The following is a 17,454-nucleotide window of genomic DNA, read 5'->3' on the forward strand; positions in this document are numbered from 1 at the left end:
AAGGTGCAGTGAGCTGTGTTTAGCATTGTTATTGGATAGATTTCTATAAGGTATGTTAAGGATATCCCTTCTTTCCTTTTGGCAATATCCATATGATACAACGAAACGAGCAAACACACAACTTTCACAAATGATTTTATTCTTAAAAGTACTAGGGTTGCCTATGTTCTTGATTCCCCATATGTCCTATTATCATATCGTCTGTTTATGGGTCTCAGAAAATACGTTAGTTGATAAATTTATTTGTGATATTAACCGAAGACATACTGATCTTATGACATTCCGACAGATATTATTGACTTACTTCATTATGAATTGCATTCATTTATACATGTATATTGACCCATGACTAGATGGCGTTATATACGCGTATATTATATGTATATGGGGTATGGGGAAAGGTTATGGCGTTATATACGCACCACCACCTGATCTCCTGGCATACGTTGATGATTTCACCCACTGAGGCCGAGATGATATGATGGGTTGCCCTCAGAGGCTTGATTATGTTATGTACGCATATACCTATGCATGATATGACATTTGTATGCATATGCATGACATTATAAATTCATTATTCACAGAGCTATTCAAACTTATAGGTTGAGTCCTTTATTCCATGTTTCTTTTATGTCTTTTATATACTGATTTTTATTCCTTACATACCGGTACATTATTCGTACTGACACCCCTATTTCCTGGGGGGCTGCGTTTCATGCCCACAGGTGCAGGTAGACGGGCTGACGGTCCCCCTTCTTAGGATCCTTGCTCAACGAGAGTTGGTGTGCTCCATTTGATCCGGAGCTGTTATTGGGTTTTGGTACGATATTTTTGTATACATATATGGGTATGACGGGGACCAGTCTCGTCCTTTATACAGTTGAATACTCTATTAGAGGTCTATAGACAGTCATGTATAGTTGGATAGTGTGTGGCCTTGTCGGCTTCTATTTTGATATATAGTTTTCCATAGTAGCCTTGTCAGATTACACATTGACTACGCACACACACACACACACACACACACACACACACACATACATATATATATATATATATATATATATATATATATATATATATATATATATATATATATATATATATATATATTACATCTTTTTGGGCATGTTTCCTCACGTATGTTATTCACATGATTCAATAGTTTATTGACAGATGTTATGCATGACCTACCCCTATTTCATGTTTATATCCTAGACGTATGCTTAGGGGTATTCGACAAGTATGAATCGGGCACTCGTCATGGACCATCGGTTTGGGTCATGACAATATCCAGAAAGTCAACCAACGATAAAACCTAGGAAATTTCCAAACTTTCAAATTGCTAACTTTCCGCAAAATAAGTCAAATCAATGTCCTAGGGACCTCCGATTTCAAGTTCGGGCATACGCCCAAGTCCAAAATTACAATACGGACCTACTGAAATTGTCAAAATACTGATCAGGGTCGTTTACATAACATATTGATCGTAGTAAACTCAAGTTGCTTTTAAGGCCAAAAATCAATTTTTCTACAGGTTTTTACGTAAAAACTTTCCGAAAAAAGACATGGATTGCGCACGCAAATCGAGAAATATTAAATGGAGCTAATAGAGATCTTGAAAAACAAAAATAAGCGCTAACACTTAAAACGACCTATCGGGTCTCCACACATATACATATATACATAGAATATTTGCCAAACTTTACGGGTGCACGTGACTCCTGTGGACATACTAATGTCCGCCCCTGAAAATAAGTAGAAGAGAAAGAGATAGAAATATGGAGCAGTGAGGTGAGGCGGCACATTTTACTTAACATGGGGCGAGGCGTAAACCCCGAAACAAGGGGCATATTTACTTAACAAGGGGCGAGGCGTAAACCCCGACACATTGGGCATCAGCCCCATGGATCTTTAAATTTTTTTAATTTATAAATTAATAGAATAGCATAATAACCATAAAAATATATAAAATGCATTAAAAGTTTAAAAAATTAAAATAAATTATAAAAAATACAATTTCTAATATTTTCTTATAAATATAAATAATGCAATAGTGTTAAAATTACTATGAGATAAAAATAAACTGTAACATCACATCCTTTGAACAATTAACAAATTTTAAATTCTTAAAATATATTATCAAACTACACAATTTACCTTTCTAAAAGTTAATAAATAATAAAATTTATTAGTACACTAATTTAAAAGATTACTCCTTATGAATGGATATAAAATTAGTTGCAAATAACAAAATAATAAAAGTCTGATAATTTGAGAGACATAAAACGAAGTTATTAACACCTATAGTAACTGAAGATGTAAATCGTGATTATCTATTTTCAGAAGTCATATTCAAATAATATTCACTATGGCAGTTTTCTCAATTAGTAATATGCAATACCATGACTTATTATTTTGAGTTACTCTTAATCTTCATATTTCTGTAGATAAATAGAACTTTAAATATTCATTTGTTAAAGAATTTTGAGATTCAACACTACTAATTAGGGAATTTGACACATGATTTGTGTTAGAAACTGTTAGGCGAGCCCTAAGCATTGAGCGTTAGGCGGGTTTTCGGCGCAAACCGGGCGTTTAGGACATAAGTATCACATAACTAAGCCCCACACCTGAGCCTCATGGCGTTTTGATACTCCCTAGCCCCGGGGCGATCCCCGAGGAAAATCCCAAGAAAGCCTTTTAAAATACTGATCTGAAGTTGTATTGCGTTTTGGAGAAGATATGAGTATTTATACTACCTATAGACAGACTCATCCTTTCACAAACAGGCACCTGTCATGACCCAAAATCAACCGTCGTGATGGCGCCTATCGTGGAACTAGGCCAGCCTCAACTCAACAACCCAACACCAACAACAATAAATTTGAAAACGTTAACGGAAGCATTTAACATTTAAGATAAACTGTTCAAAACATATGAAAAATCCCAAAGTGATACAATCCAGCCCAAAACCAGGGTGTCACTGAGTACATGAGCATCTAGATCAGAAATACAGTCTACTATAGTGTTTAGGGATATAAACTGAAAGTACGACAAAGATAAAGGAGGAGAATCAAGGCCCGCGAATACTGTGCAGCTACCTTAATAGTCTCCAAAACTCTAGGAGCCTCAATCAGCAACCGCCGCCATGACCGGTATCGCCTGGATCTGCACACGAGGTGCAGGGAGTAACGTAAGTACACCAACTCAGTAAGTAACAAGTCCAAACTTTGGACTGAAAGGTAGTGACGAACTCAATCACAACAGGTATAACAGAAATAAATGTGCAGAAATGTAGGCATGCTTTCAAGTCAAATATATAGCTCAAACCAGTAAAAGAAACACAGATCTGACAATGTAAGGTATACAACTCAGCTATCTCTACATGCCAATGCACATACTGTATGAAATGCACCATGTGCTCCACTCTCGAGTATTCAACCACTCGGTACTGTATATGGCCATCCGGCCCAGGGAAATCCATCCCGGAACATATACAACACTGACTATAAGTCACCAGTACCAAGGAAAAAGGGCAATCCAACCCTGTGGAGAAATCCATCTCCGGGTATCAAGTACTTCGGACAAATCCATGTCCATGGAAATCCATCCCTCAATAATATCATCTGCGCTCAATGGGGGTGTGTTACAGACTCCGGAGGGGCTCCTATAGCCCAAGCACTAACATAATCATCAATATAACCACTGCGGCATGCAGCCGATCCCATAACTGTCACTCATAACCAGGCACTCGGCCTCACTCATTCATCAACTTCTCCAGTCTCACCACGGGCTTCCAATGTCATGAAAATAACCCGGAACAATGACATGATGAATCAATAAATAACTGAGACTGAGATATGATATAAAAATGCATGATCATGATTGAGTATGGAATACTAACTGAAACTAATGAGATGACAGCAAGAAAATGACCGCTGAGGGTCCAAACAATACCGGCACAAAGCCTAAACATGATATCTAGCATGATTTACAGCTCAACTACTTTATCACATGATGAAAACATGGATATCAACAGGATAGAGTCACTAAACGGTGCCATGGAATCACCCAGGTCATAATTCTCACGGTGCATGCCCGCACGCCCGTCACTTGGCATGTGCGTCACCTCAATACCAATCACATAGCATATAATTTGGGGTCTCGAACCCTCAAAACCAAGTTTGAAAATGTTACTTACCTCAAACTAAGCAAATTCCTACTCTAGAATGCCCTTGCCTCTCAATTTGGCCTCCGAACATCACGAATCTAGCCACAAGTAATACAATACGATCAATATAGGCTAAAGGAATCAATTCCACAAGAAAATATACCAAATTATAGCCAAAATCTGAAATCGACTCAAACCCAACCCCCGGGCCCACGTCTCAAAATCCGACAAAAGTCACAAAACCCAAAAGCCCATCCACTCACGAGTCTAGTCATACCAAATTTACCAAAATCCGACCTCAAATGCTCCTCCAAAACCCCCCAAGTTCACTCTCCAATTCCCAAGCCCTAAATTCCCAAATTTCAAATTCCAAATCCATAATTAAATGATGAACAAAGCCATAGATTCACAAAATTTATACCATAATGGGTTAGAATCACTTACCCCAACGTTGCTCCTTGAAACACTATGTCATTTTCAATCCCGACGTATTTCGGATGCTTGAAGGCCCCGCTGACATGAAGTGATTTAGAAAGCTCCGAGCAAATCTTCTAGAAAGCGCACCCTTAGTTTCGATCAAACCTTCAAAAAATTGCCTCTCTCCCGAGTTTCTCAAGTCCAAAATTGAAAATGAAAAACAAAACCTTGAGCTGGAGCTTTTCTGCCCAGCAATACCGCACTTGCGGTCCATTGATCACTTCTGCGATGCCACACCTGCGGAAATTCCAACGCAGATGCGGATTTCACTTAAAATCCCGCCTTCTCTCCTATGGCCTCAATACCGCATCTGCGGTCATCGCAGGTGCGGAAATGCCATCGCACATGCGCTCCAACAACGCATCTGCGCCCCATAACTGCTTCTGCGATCATCGCAGGTGCAGGAACTACATCGCACATGTGCCTTCTGCCCAGCTCCTCCAATCTCGCATCTGCGATCTCCCGCTCGCTTCTGCGGGCTCGTACCTGCGATGAGACATCCGTAGGTGCGATTATGACAGCTGAGTTCAACTTCACCAATTCTTCCAATTTCCAAACTTGTTCCGTTATTCTCCTGGAACCACCCCGAGGACCTCGGGACCTTGACCATACATACCTACACATCTCATAACATCATACGAACTTAGTCGAGCCTTCGAATCACTCAAAACAAGGTCAAAATACCAAATTACCCTCGGATTCAAGCCTAAGAACTTCTAAACTTCCAAATTCCACAAACGATGCCGAAACCTACCAAACTACATATGAATGGCCTTAAATTTTACACACACATCACAAATGACACCACGAACCTACTCCAATTTCCGAAAATTCATTCCGACCCCGATATAAAATTTTCCACTGCCGACCAAAATCGCCAAATTTTTAACTTTCGCGAATTCAAGCCTAAATCCGCTACGGACCTCCAAATCACATTCCGGACGCACACCTAAGTCCAAAATCACCTAACGGAGCTAACAGAACCATCAAAATTCAAATCCGAGATCGTTTACACATAAGTCAACATCCAGTTGACTTTTCTAACTTAAGCTTCTACTTTAGAGACTATGTGCCTCAATTTACTCTGAAACCACTCCGGACCCGAACCAGCTAACCCGATAAATATAATATAGCTGAAGGACACAAAAAGAAGCAGAAATGGGGGAAATGGGCTATAAATCTCGAAACAACCGGCCGGGTCGTTACATCCTCCCCCTCTTGAACAAACAAAAGTCCTCGAACGGGTCTAGAAACATACCTGGAGTCTCAAATAAGTGTGGATATCTACTCCGCATCTCCCGCTCGGTCTCCCAGGTGGCCTCCTCTACAGGCTGACCTCTCCACTGCACCTCCACCAAAGCTATGTTCTTTTACCTCAACTTTCGAACCTGCCGATCCAAAATGGCCACCGGCTCCACATCATAAGTCATATCTCCATCCAACTGAACCGTGATGAAGTCCAGAACATGGGACGGTTCTCCAATATACTTCTGGAGCATAGAAACGTGAAACACTGGATGCACACTCGACAAGCTGGGTGGCAAGGCAAGCTTGTAAGCCACATCCCCTATCCTCGGAAGCACTTCAAAAGGTCCAATGAACAGGGGGCTCAACTTGCCCATCTTCCCAAACCTCATAACACCCTTCATGGGTGATACCTTCAGCAAAACCTTCTCCCCAACCATGAAAGACACATCACGGACCTTCCTGTCCGCATAGCTCTTTTTCCTAGACTGCGCCGTGCGAAGCCGCTCCTGAATTAATTTCACCTTGTCTAATGCATCCTGGACCAAGTCTGTACCCAAGAGCCTAGCCTCACCCGGCTCAAACCATCCTACTGGAGATCTACACCTCCTCCCATATAAAGCCTTGTACGGAGCCATCTGGATGCTCGACTGATAACTGTTGTTATATGCAAACTCCACGAGCGGTAGAAACTGGTCCCATGAACCCCCAAAAACAATGACACAAGCGCGTAACATGTCCTCCAATATCTGGATAGTGCACTCGGACTGTCTGTCCGTCTGAGGGTGAAAGGATGTGCTCAACTCAACCTGAGTACCCAACTTTCGCTGCACGACCCTCCAAAACTATGACGTAAACTGTGTGCTTCTATCCAAAATGATGGAAACTGGGACGCCATGTAGGCGAACAATCTCTCGGAGGTAAATCTCAGCCAACCTCTCTGAAGAGTAAGTAGTGCCAACTGGAATGAAGTGCGCGGACTTGGTCAGCCGATCCACAATAACCCAAATAGCATTGAACTTCTTCGAAGTCTATGGGAGCCCAACTACGAAGTCCATGGTAATCCGCTCCCACTTCAACTCTAGGATCTCTAACCTCTGAAGCAAGACAACCAGTCTATGATGTTCATACTTAACCTGCTGATAGTTGAGACACCAAGCCACAAACCCAACTATATCCTTCTTCATCCGCCTCCACCAATAGTGCTGTCTCAAATCGCGATACATCTTCGTGGCACCCAGATGGATGGAATACCGTGATCTGTGGGCCTCCTCAAGAATCAACTCCCGGAGCCAATCTACATTGGGCACACATATCCAGCCCTGAATCCTCAACACACCATTATCACCAATAGTCACCTCTGGCATTACCTCGATGAACCCTGTCCTGAAGAACGAGCAAGTGGGGGTCATCATACTGACGCTCCCTGACACGTTCATAAAGAGAAGACCTGGAGACCACACAAGCCAATACCCGACTCGGCTTCGAAATATCCAATTTGACAAGATGGCCTGCTAAGGCCTGAAAATTCAATGCCAAGGGTCTCTCTACTGCTGGGAGATATGCTAAACTCCCCAAACTCTCCGCCCGGTGACTCAAAGCATCGGCCACCACATTGGCCTTCCCCGGATGGTACAAAATAGTGATATCATAGTCCTTGAGAAGCTCTAACCATCTCCGCTGATGCAAATTAAGATCCTTCTGCTTAAACAGATGCTGCAAACTCCGGTGATTAGTATAGATCTCATAATGAACCCCATACAAATAATGATACCGAATCTTCAAGGCGTGAACAATGGCTGCTAACTCAAGATCGTGGATAAGATAGTTCTTCTCATGGGTCTTCAACTGGCGCGAGGCATAGGCAATCACCCTACCCTCCTGCATCAGAACACATCCAATACCTACCCTCAAGGCATCACAATACACGGTGTAAGAACCTGAAGCTGATGGCAGAACTAACACTGGAGCTGTGGTCAAAGCAGTCTTGAGCTTCTGAAAGCTCTCCTCACACTCATCCGACCACCTGAATGGAGCACCCTTTTGGGTCAATTTGGTCAAGGGCAATGCAATAGATGAAAATCCATTCACAAAGCAACGATAGTAGCCCGCCAAACCAAGGAAGCTCCTAATCTTCATGGCCGAGGACGGTCTAGGCCAACTCTGTGCCGCCTCTATCTTCTTCGGATACACCTGATACCCTCACTGGACACCACGTGCCCCAATAATGCTACTGAACCGAGCCAAAACTCAGACTTGGAGAACTTTTCATAAAGCTTCTCCTCCCTCAATCTCTGCAATACAATCCTCAAATACTGAGCATGCTCCTCCTGGCTACGGGAGTACACCAGGATGTCATCAATTAATACAATAACGAACGAGTCCAAATAGGGCTGGAATACACTGTTCATCAAATACATGAACGTTGCTGGGGCGTTGATCAGCCCAAACGACATCACTAAGAACTCATAATGGCCATATCGGGTCCTGAAAGCTATCTTAAGAATATCCAAATCTCGAATCTTCAGCTGGTGATAACAGGACCTCAAATCCTTCTAGGAGAACACCCTCGCTCTCTGAAGCTAGTCAAATAGATCATCAATACGAGGCAAAGGATACTTGTTCTTGACTGTGACCTTGTTTAATAGCCGGTAATCAATGCACGTCCTCATGAAGCCATTCTTCTTCTTTACAAATAGAACCGGTGCACCCCAAGGTAACACACTAGGCCGAATAAACCCCTTATCAAGGTGTTCTTGAAGCTGTCCTTTCAACTCCTTCAACTTCGCTGGTGCCATACGATACGGTGGAATAGAAATAGGCTGAGTGCCCGGCACCAAATCAATACCAAAGTCAAAATCTCTTTTAGGCGGCATGCCCGGCAGGTCTGCAGGAAACACATCCGGAAAATCACGTACCACCGGAACAGAATCAATGGTAGGGGTCTCTGCACTAACATCCCTCACAAAAGCCAAACAGGATAGACAACCCTTCTCAACCATACGCTGAGCCTTCAAATATGAAATCACCCTACTAGGTACATAGTCTATAGAACCGCTCCACTCAACCCTTAGCAACCCCGGCATCTCCAACGTCACAGTCTTTGTGTGACAATCTAGAACAACATGACATGGAGATAACCAATCCATACCCAATATCACATCGAAGTCAACCATACTAAGCAGCAAAAGGTCCATTCGGGTCTCCAGACCCCCAATAGTCACCACACATGACCGATATACACAGTCCACAATAATAGTATCGCCCACAGGAGTAGATACATGAACAGATGAAACTAAAGACTCACGGGGCATATACAGAAAATGGGCAAAATACGAGGAAACATATGAATACGTGGAACCAGGGTCAAATAATATAGAGGCATCTCTGTGACAAATAGAGAAAATACATGTAATCACAGCATCTGATATAATTCAACATCCGGTTGACTTTTCCAACTTAAGCTTCTACTTTAGAGACTAAGTGTCTCAATTTACTTTGAAACCACTCCGGACCCGAACCAGCTAACCCGATATAACATAATATAGCTGAAGGACAAAAAAGAAGCATAAATGGGGGAAACGGGCTATAACTCTTGAAACGATCGGACAGGTCGTTACAACACATTTTAAAACCAATAGTCATCTATTTTGAAGGAGTTCGGGTTTTTTTCTTCGGTAGATATCTGCACTAAAAAAACTCATGTTGAAATTATTACTGAAGTTTTCCTGAAAATAATTTATGTTTCAAGTTGATGATGATTTAATTTATTTTATCATTAACATAGATGAAGGGGATGCATAATTTGGGGTGAAAATCATGTATATCCCCTAAGTTTTCTTTAAAAATCAAATCCATCCTTTAATTTTAAACAATATCAATTTTTTACTCGTATCAAAGTTCATTTTTTAAAATGCCTATTTTACCCTTTACAGTTTTTATCTCTTTTTGTTTATTTAATATAATGATTTTTTTTTATTTTAACAATGGACGTACTTATATACAAATAAAGATTATTTTCTAAACAAAAAAGAGTGTGAAGCAAGAATTATGCTTATAATTTAATAACGATATTCAATAACGAAATAAATGAGAAACAATATAAAATATACAAGTCGTGTAACGACCCGACCGGTCGTTTTGATCTATAGCACGTCGCTCAACAGTTTGAGACCTTGAGTAGTTTCACTTCATATTTTATGACTTGTACGCGTAGTCGGAACTGAATTTCGGGAAGTTCAGAGTTGATTCGGATGGAAAATTCTAATTTCGAAAGCTTTAAATTGGGAGAATTGACTAAGGTTTGACTTTTGAGTAAATGACCTCGTAATTGTGATTTAAAGGTTCCAATAGGGTCGTATGATAACTTCAGACTCGAGCGTGTGTTCGGGTTGAGTATCAGGTGGTCCGGGAGTATTTCAACGCTTATTATGGAAAGTTGGCATTTTGAAGGTTTTAGAATTACATAAGTTTGGTTTGAAGTGGATTTTTATGTTATCGATGTTTTTTTGAGGTTTCGAACCTTGGAATATGTTCGTATCATGATTTGTGAGTTGCACACAAAGTTTGGTGTCATTCTGAAATGTTTAAGTATGAATCGAATGCGTTCGTCGAAGTTTGAATGTTTGAAAGTTTAAAGAAAGTTTTGATTATCGATTCATGGTTTTGATGTTGTTTGGTGTAATTTGAGGCCTAGATTAGGTTAATTGTATGTTTTGGGACTGGTTTGTGTGATTAGACGGGGTAACAAGGGCCTCGGGTGTGTCAGATGTGTTTGGATGGTGTCGTGGTCTTATTTGATGTTTCAGGGTCGTTTCTTTAGGAATAAAGGGAACTTTATTGAGCAAACAACCTTTGATTTGTATTTAGATTATATCATTAAATCTGTATCGTAATTACGGAGCCATAAAAATAAGAATCGTCGAATTCTGATGTCGTATGAGAGAGTTATGCCCATTTTTGTGTCGGACGGAATTGCTGGTTTCTGGTGCGAAGCTTTGTTCTTCGCGAACGTGGGAGAGGTTCCGCGAATGCAAAGAAGGATTTATGGGTTGAGTGGTCAACGCAAAAAATTGCTCTTCACGAACATGAAGGTCTCCCGCGAAGGCGATAAAGAAAAATCATCTGGACAGTGTTTTAAACCGAGAATTTTAGTATTTTCGGCATATCATGAGTTCTAGAGCTCCGTTTGAGGTGATGTTTGCGGTGTTGTTCTCGTCCCATCAAGGGATTAAATATCTGATCTATATTTTGATGTTTTCCATTATTATTTCCCTTGGTTATTATTTTTATTCGTATTTGAATTGTAGAAATTGGGATTCTGAGCCCCAAAGTTGAGAAATGGTAAATCCTTGATTTGAGGGTCAATTAATGGACGAAATTGGATGATTTTCTGGATACAGACCATATGAGTTATGGGTAATATTTATTTTTAATAATTTTTGGAATCGGGGCACATGGACCTGAGGGTTGACGTTATTGACTTTTCGAGCGGATTTGGGAATTGTTATAAATAAATTAATTATGATGTTGGAGTATATTTTGATTAGTTTTTCATGATTGTTTGACTAGTTCGGATCAATGGGCTTTTGGTTTGAGGTGTTAGAGAGGTGTTGGAGCCGGTTATGGAATTTCAGAGCGAGGTAAGACTCTTGTCTAGCCTTGTGAGGGGAAAATTACCCCGTAGGTGTTATATTCTTATGTGCTACATGTTGTGGGAGATACGCATGTATGAGGTGACGAGTGTCCGTGCGTATGCTAAAATTCCTGATTATGTTCGGGTAAACTTAGGTTCACGCCATGCTATAATTGTACTATTTGAGTTATCTTTGCTCGTTTAAATTCCTTTATTTCGCGTTACGACTTGAGACTAGACTTGCATAGGGTGATAGACTCGCTATTGTAGAGATGTGACGAGCTACTTGATAATCTGTAGAATAATTTGTGCTTCCCTTATGAATTTCTCCTGCATTGTGCGCATTCATCGCAAGATTTTTCTTAAAATTTATAACTCACACGTTTATTGGTCAGTGGGGTCAGGGATCCGTTAAAGCTTCTTATTCTAATGGGATCGGGCCGTTCGCCTCGATAAGATTATGCACCACTCTCTTATGGGAGCGGGTCGTTCGCCTCGACAGTATAATAGATGCATCTATGGTTTGTGTCGTTCGATCCTCGGCAGTGCACACATTATGATGGAATTCGGCCGTTCGCCGTGACATTTCTACAAAACATTCTTATAGACCGGGTCGTTCGCCGCGACATTTCTATAAAACACTCTTATGGACTGGGTCGTTCGCCTCAGCAGTGTCATGCGTAATATTTGATGAGAAATCACCGTATCCATGTGTTGCTTTTCCTGATTTGAGTTGTGACGACCTATCTGGCGAGGTCCATTTTATATATACTCCGGTTGAGGAGGTAACTGCTCGGAGGAGGACTGTACCTCGTATTTATATTGGTTTATACTATTTATTTACTCTTCTTCATACTTGTTTACTCTTTACTATACATGATTTATTGGACCACTAGTAAGTGTCGATGTCGACCCCTAGTCACTATATCTCCGAGGTTAGGATAGATACTTACTGGGTACACGTTGATTTACATACTCATACTATACTTCTGCACTTATTGTGCAGGTTTACATTTATGATGGTCTCTTGGGCGCAGAGGTGCAGCTATTGCGGAGACTTTACGGTGACCTGCATTCTATATTACAATCTGCAGCATATAGAGTCTCCATCAACGTTATTTATATTCTCCTGTCTAACTTGTATTCCAGACAGATATTGTATTTTATTATATTTCCTAGTTGATGCTCATGTACTTGTGACATCAGGTTTTGGGGGTTCCTACTGGATGTTTAGTATGGTAGTTCTCTTAATTATTATCATTTCACCCTGGAATATTCATTTTATACTATTTAAGTAATGAGAATTATGATTTCAAGTAATAAAAATGAGTAATTAAGTTGATGAATCACCGTTGACTTGCCTGACGGCGGCGTTAGGCGCCATCACGACCTATAGTGGATTTTGCGTTGTAATAGCTTGGTATCAGAGCTCTAAGTTCACTTAGGTATCACGAGTCATGAGAGAGTCTAGTAGAGTCTTGCGGATCGGTAGAGAAATGTCTGTACTTATCTTTGAGAGGCTACAAGTTTGTTAGGAGCATTTCCCTTCTTGATTCCTCATCGTGCGATTTGATTCCATTAAAGCTTATGCCTTCATTTCCTTCCTACTCAATCTTACGCAGCGTGGAGTGCTTGTTATCAATTGGGAACCGAGGAGTTGTAGTAGTATTGTAGTCATGGTGCAGGATGTTTCTCAAGGGTGTTCTGTCGTTTCAGCTAAGTACCTTTATTTCCTATGATTTTGGGGCTATGCACAGATTATAATGATGTTTATGCATTGTTATCGCACATTTTTTGGTGTAATGGTAGGGTGCTTGTTCATGTGTTAAGGAAGAAAATGACTCGATAGGAGGATTTTTTAGTGCATGGTTTAGAGGTTCGGCATTTAATTCCAGTGGAGGAAAGGAATTGGACTATGGATGTTCAGGCGCGGGTTGATGGATTAAGGAGACATGATATTTCTGAGCGTGGTGGAATTCTCATTTGTGGTGTGGTGTCGCCATCCTTGTTGGAACGCATTAAGGCCTATGGGTGTTAGGGCCTCCTTTGATTTTCCTTCGGGGCAGGGTGTTATAGAATAGTGCCTAAGAAGCGGTTATCATATATGGCGGTATATGTTGGCTTCAGAGTCGAATCGGTGCTTCTAATGTTGATGACTCGAGGGAAATGATCTTTGACGAGGCTTACAGTTGGTAGCAATTTATTAGTTCAGGTGCTACAAAGAAGGATTTTGATTTGAGGCAGCATTTGGGCAGCGATGGATGAGGAATGACATGGTGGTAGGTGTCTCACAGTGGTTGAATTGCTAGCAAGTCAAGTATGAAAAGCAGAGGTCGAGAAGTTTCTTAAAGGAGATGGTTTAACCGAAGTGGGAGTGGAAGAGTATCATATCGATTATGTGGTATGATAGCCACGTGCCTTGAGAAATGTTTAGAGCGATTTGGGAATCGTGGTGGACAGTGACTAGGTCCACGGATTCTATTTGGGATGTTGGATACTGTGCTGAGGAATGTTGAATATGACAAAAATGAGTTTACTTGGAATGAAGAGGGATGTAAAAGCTTGATTTTTGTTATGGATACGATGTTACTTCAAGTTTGGAAATGTATTGTCGGACTTTCAGTTGATGTCAATGAGGGATGAAAAGACTTTTACCGTTGGTAGGCGAGAATGGGCTCAGGAGGGTTTACTGATTTCGTAGTAGTTGTACCCAGTGCAGCATTGTTGGAAGATGTCGGTATGGAATTCCATGGGTAGGCTATCTCATGTGAGAAAGCTAGCGGTTGTATGCTTTTGATAAAGTTTCTACGAGGAGTTCTACTTACTACCCGGTAGAAGGTCAAATATGCGACCGTGGATGATAATTGGGAATGTTCATGAGAAGTTTAACAGTAGATTACGAGAAATGTGGCGGGTTAACAGTGTGAGATCATGGTAATTGAGAAGGAGGAATCTTTGTAGGCTCTAGATTTATGTGATTTTAGCTTAAAGCTAAGTGGGGGAGCCCACCGCCTACGATTGGATCGCATGGTTGTCTTCTTGTGTGGTTTCTGGTTATCGGTGCATTGGTTGATTAATTATGACTAAGAAAAGAAAACATCAGGGGTATTCAAGCAAAGAACTTAATGAATGTGTGCTATATTTTGCCTTATCGATTCATGTGCATATTTTGGGAAGACTCAGAGAGTTAGAGTTTGATTATACTGGGGACCAGGGAAGAGTGTGTGACTCCCAATAGTTGTTCTGATGGGTTCAAGTATGTAAGCGCGGTGTCTAAGAATTTTGGTTCCGTTGTGTGGTTAAGGATCGAGTTTTTGCAGTGGGTATTGAGACAATGTGATCTCGTGATTTGGGTCACTTGGGATGAGTGTTGATCGAGTTTCGTTATGTTTTTGGATGGAGCTATTATTATTTCTAAGTCAGGTCAAGAGTAAACTGAAGGAAGTTAGGTCGGTTGGTAATGGTTTGAATCAGCATGATTGCGACAATGATCAGTTCCTTCGATGCCTTAAGTTATACAGGTGGTTGGTGGTTATAGATGCGGTCTTGACAGCCACCATAATTTGATTGATTTGGGAGGTATTTGATTATAATGGCCTTGTTATGTATAAATAGATCCTGGAAAAGTTATGACGGATTAGACCACGACTCGAGGTTTGTATTTTCTGTGGTTATGGGAATTCAGTTGCGTGTTGCAATAGTTCTTCTTAAATGAGTTGAGTGAAAGGGATTCTAGCCAATGAAGTGCTTATTCTACTAGTAGTTCTGGGGTTATGATGAATTCTTGCACTATCGCGTAGCGGCGCGATAGGTGCAGTGAGCGGCATGGGAATTGGAAATTTGAGGATCAAGGTTGCGGTTCGGTGTTAACAAGAATGTCACGAGCTCGGATGAGCAGGGAAGAATTCAGATGTTCAGAGTAAGCTGGCATTTTCTTTAGTGTCACCTGAGAATGGTGTCTTGCGTAAGAGGCTTTATGTATTGATTTGTGGACTCTTGGTTGGCTTTACAAAATTAGTATGGTTGGTGGTGTGGAAGTGCAAACTTTGCTACATTGTGCGAAAGGTCGTGGGAGCGTATCCGACGAGAAAATTGTATAAGTGTGACATATTAGTCACTTGATTGTTAAAGATTGAAACCAAGCATGGAGATTATGGTACTATCGTTAATGTGAGAGTTTATGCTTGGAAGGCGCTCTATTCCTTTGGTTGTGAACTTTGGGAGTTTGTTCCGGATTGGGATGGCTGCTCATGTGTGTCATGAATAGGGCCATTGTGGATCCTTGAAAGGTTGTCGGCCCAGTATGAGATGATCAGAATTGGCTTGGGGTCCGTTGGTGGGTCTAATGTGAATGTGTTCTCTACATCAGGTCGGATGTGTTCGTTCGGCATAGCATTGCTTGCGGAGGATTCTTCGGGCGTTGGATGTTATTCTCGTCGTCAGTTATTCCATGTAATACTCTATTGTTCCATGTGGGTTATGAGATGGTTTGATTATTTGCACATGTGTTGTGATCTCATGTAGCTTGTGGTATTATATGATTAGGATGGCTCTCGAGATGCAAGTCATTTATCGCAACTTAATTGTGCTTGGGTTTTGTAGCGTATGGCACTATCCGTCTCCCCAGGGTTGTATTTTTGCACTTGGTGCGCTTGTAGTCGATATTCGGGTATTTCGTAGGAACAAGCATTATGGCTCGATGGGCACTTACTTATTTATTGTTATGTGTGGATTGGGAGGCATGCCGCCACGGGTATGTTGTTTGGATCGGGTTGCACGACGCAACGGTATCATGTTTGGATCGGGTTGCACGCCGCAACGATGTCATGCTTTGATCAACTTGCACGCCGCAACAATGAGATGTTAAGTACGGTTCCCTATACTTAATTCTGTGTATTTTGTTTCTCATTCTCTAAGAAAGGTTCATAGCATCTTTTCGGTTGTTTTATCCGGTACACGGGATGGGTAGTTCTTTCCCATAGTTCGTTCTTTCTTATGTGTCATATTCGAGTTGTAGCTTGTTGGCACTTCGATGGCACTGTATGAGATTTTAGACAGTGTTTGAGGTGGCTTATTGACCAAGCAGCTTGTACTGGGTGAGACGAGGTTATTGAACATGAGGTCATTGCGATCGGATTTATGTAAGGTATATTAAAGAGAAAATATCGTTATTCAGTTCAGAATGAGGTAATGATTCTTGTCAGGTGGGGAGACTCCCATGATTTATTTATTTGACAAGTGGTAATAAGTTTCTACGCATCTCTATTGTCGTGGCAGCATTGCGAGAGTTGGAACAGGGCTTATATGTGTCATGAGGTGTATTACGGGCATCAGATTCGTGGAATTTCAGCTATTATGGTCGGAGGATGTTATTATGGGCAGACGACTTATGTGATGCATGGTGTGATTTCAGCATAGGTGCATGATCAGGTTTTGGTACAATGTGTAGGGATTGATGTGGTGTTCGTATATTAGAATCGGGTCTCGTGGAGAATTCCAGATGTTGGAATTTGGTTTTAAGGCTTGTTAGCTAAGGTTATAGGGAGGATCTTCGGTCTGGCTTGAGCTAATGTACTCACATGGGTTGTGGTGGCACGGGCAGGTGCACGAGGTGTTAAACAGTGATTTTGGACAACTCCAGAACGGTCCTTAGCACATTCGAGGACGAACATATAATTAAGTGGGGGAGAATGTAATGGCCTGACCGGTCCTTTTGAGTTATAGCGCGTCGCTCGGAGGTTTGAGGCCTTGAGTAGATTCACTTCATATTTTATGACTTGTACGCGTAGTCGGAATCAAATTTCGGGAAGTTCAGAGTTGATTCGGATGGAAAATTCTAATTCCGAAAGTTTTAAGTTGGGAGAATTGCCTAAGGTTTGACTTTTGAGTAAACGACCTCGAAATCGTGATTTGAAGGTTACAA

Source organism: Nicotiana tabacum, chromosome 14 (assembly GCF_000715075.1).
Source record: "Nicotiana tabacum cultivar K326 chromosome 14, ASM71507v2, whole genome shotgun sequence".
NCBI lineage: Eukaryota > Viridiplantae > Streptophyta > Magnoliopsida > Solanales > Solanaceae > Nicotiana > Nicotiana tabacum.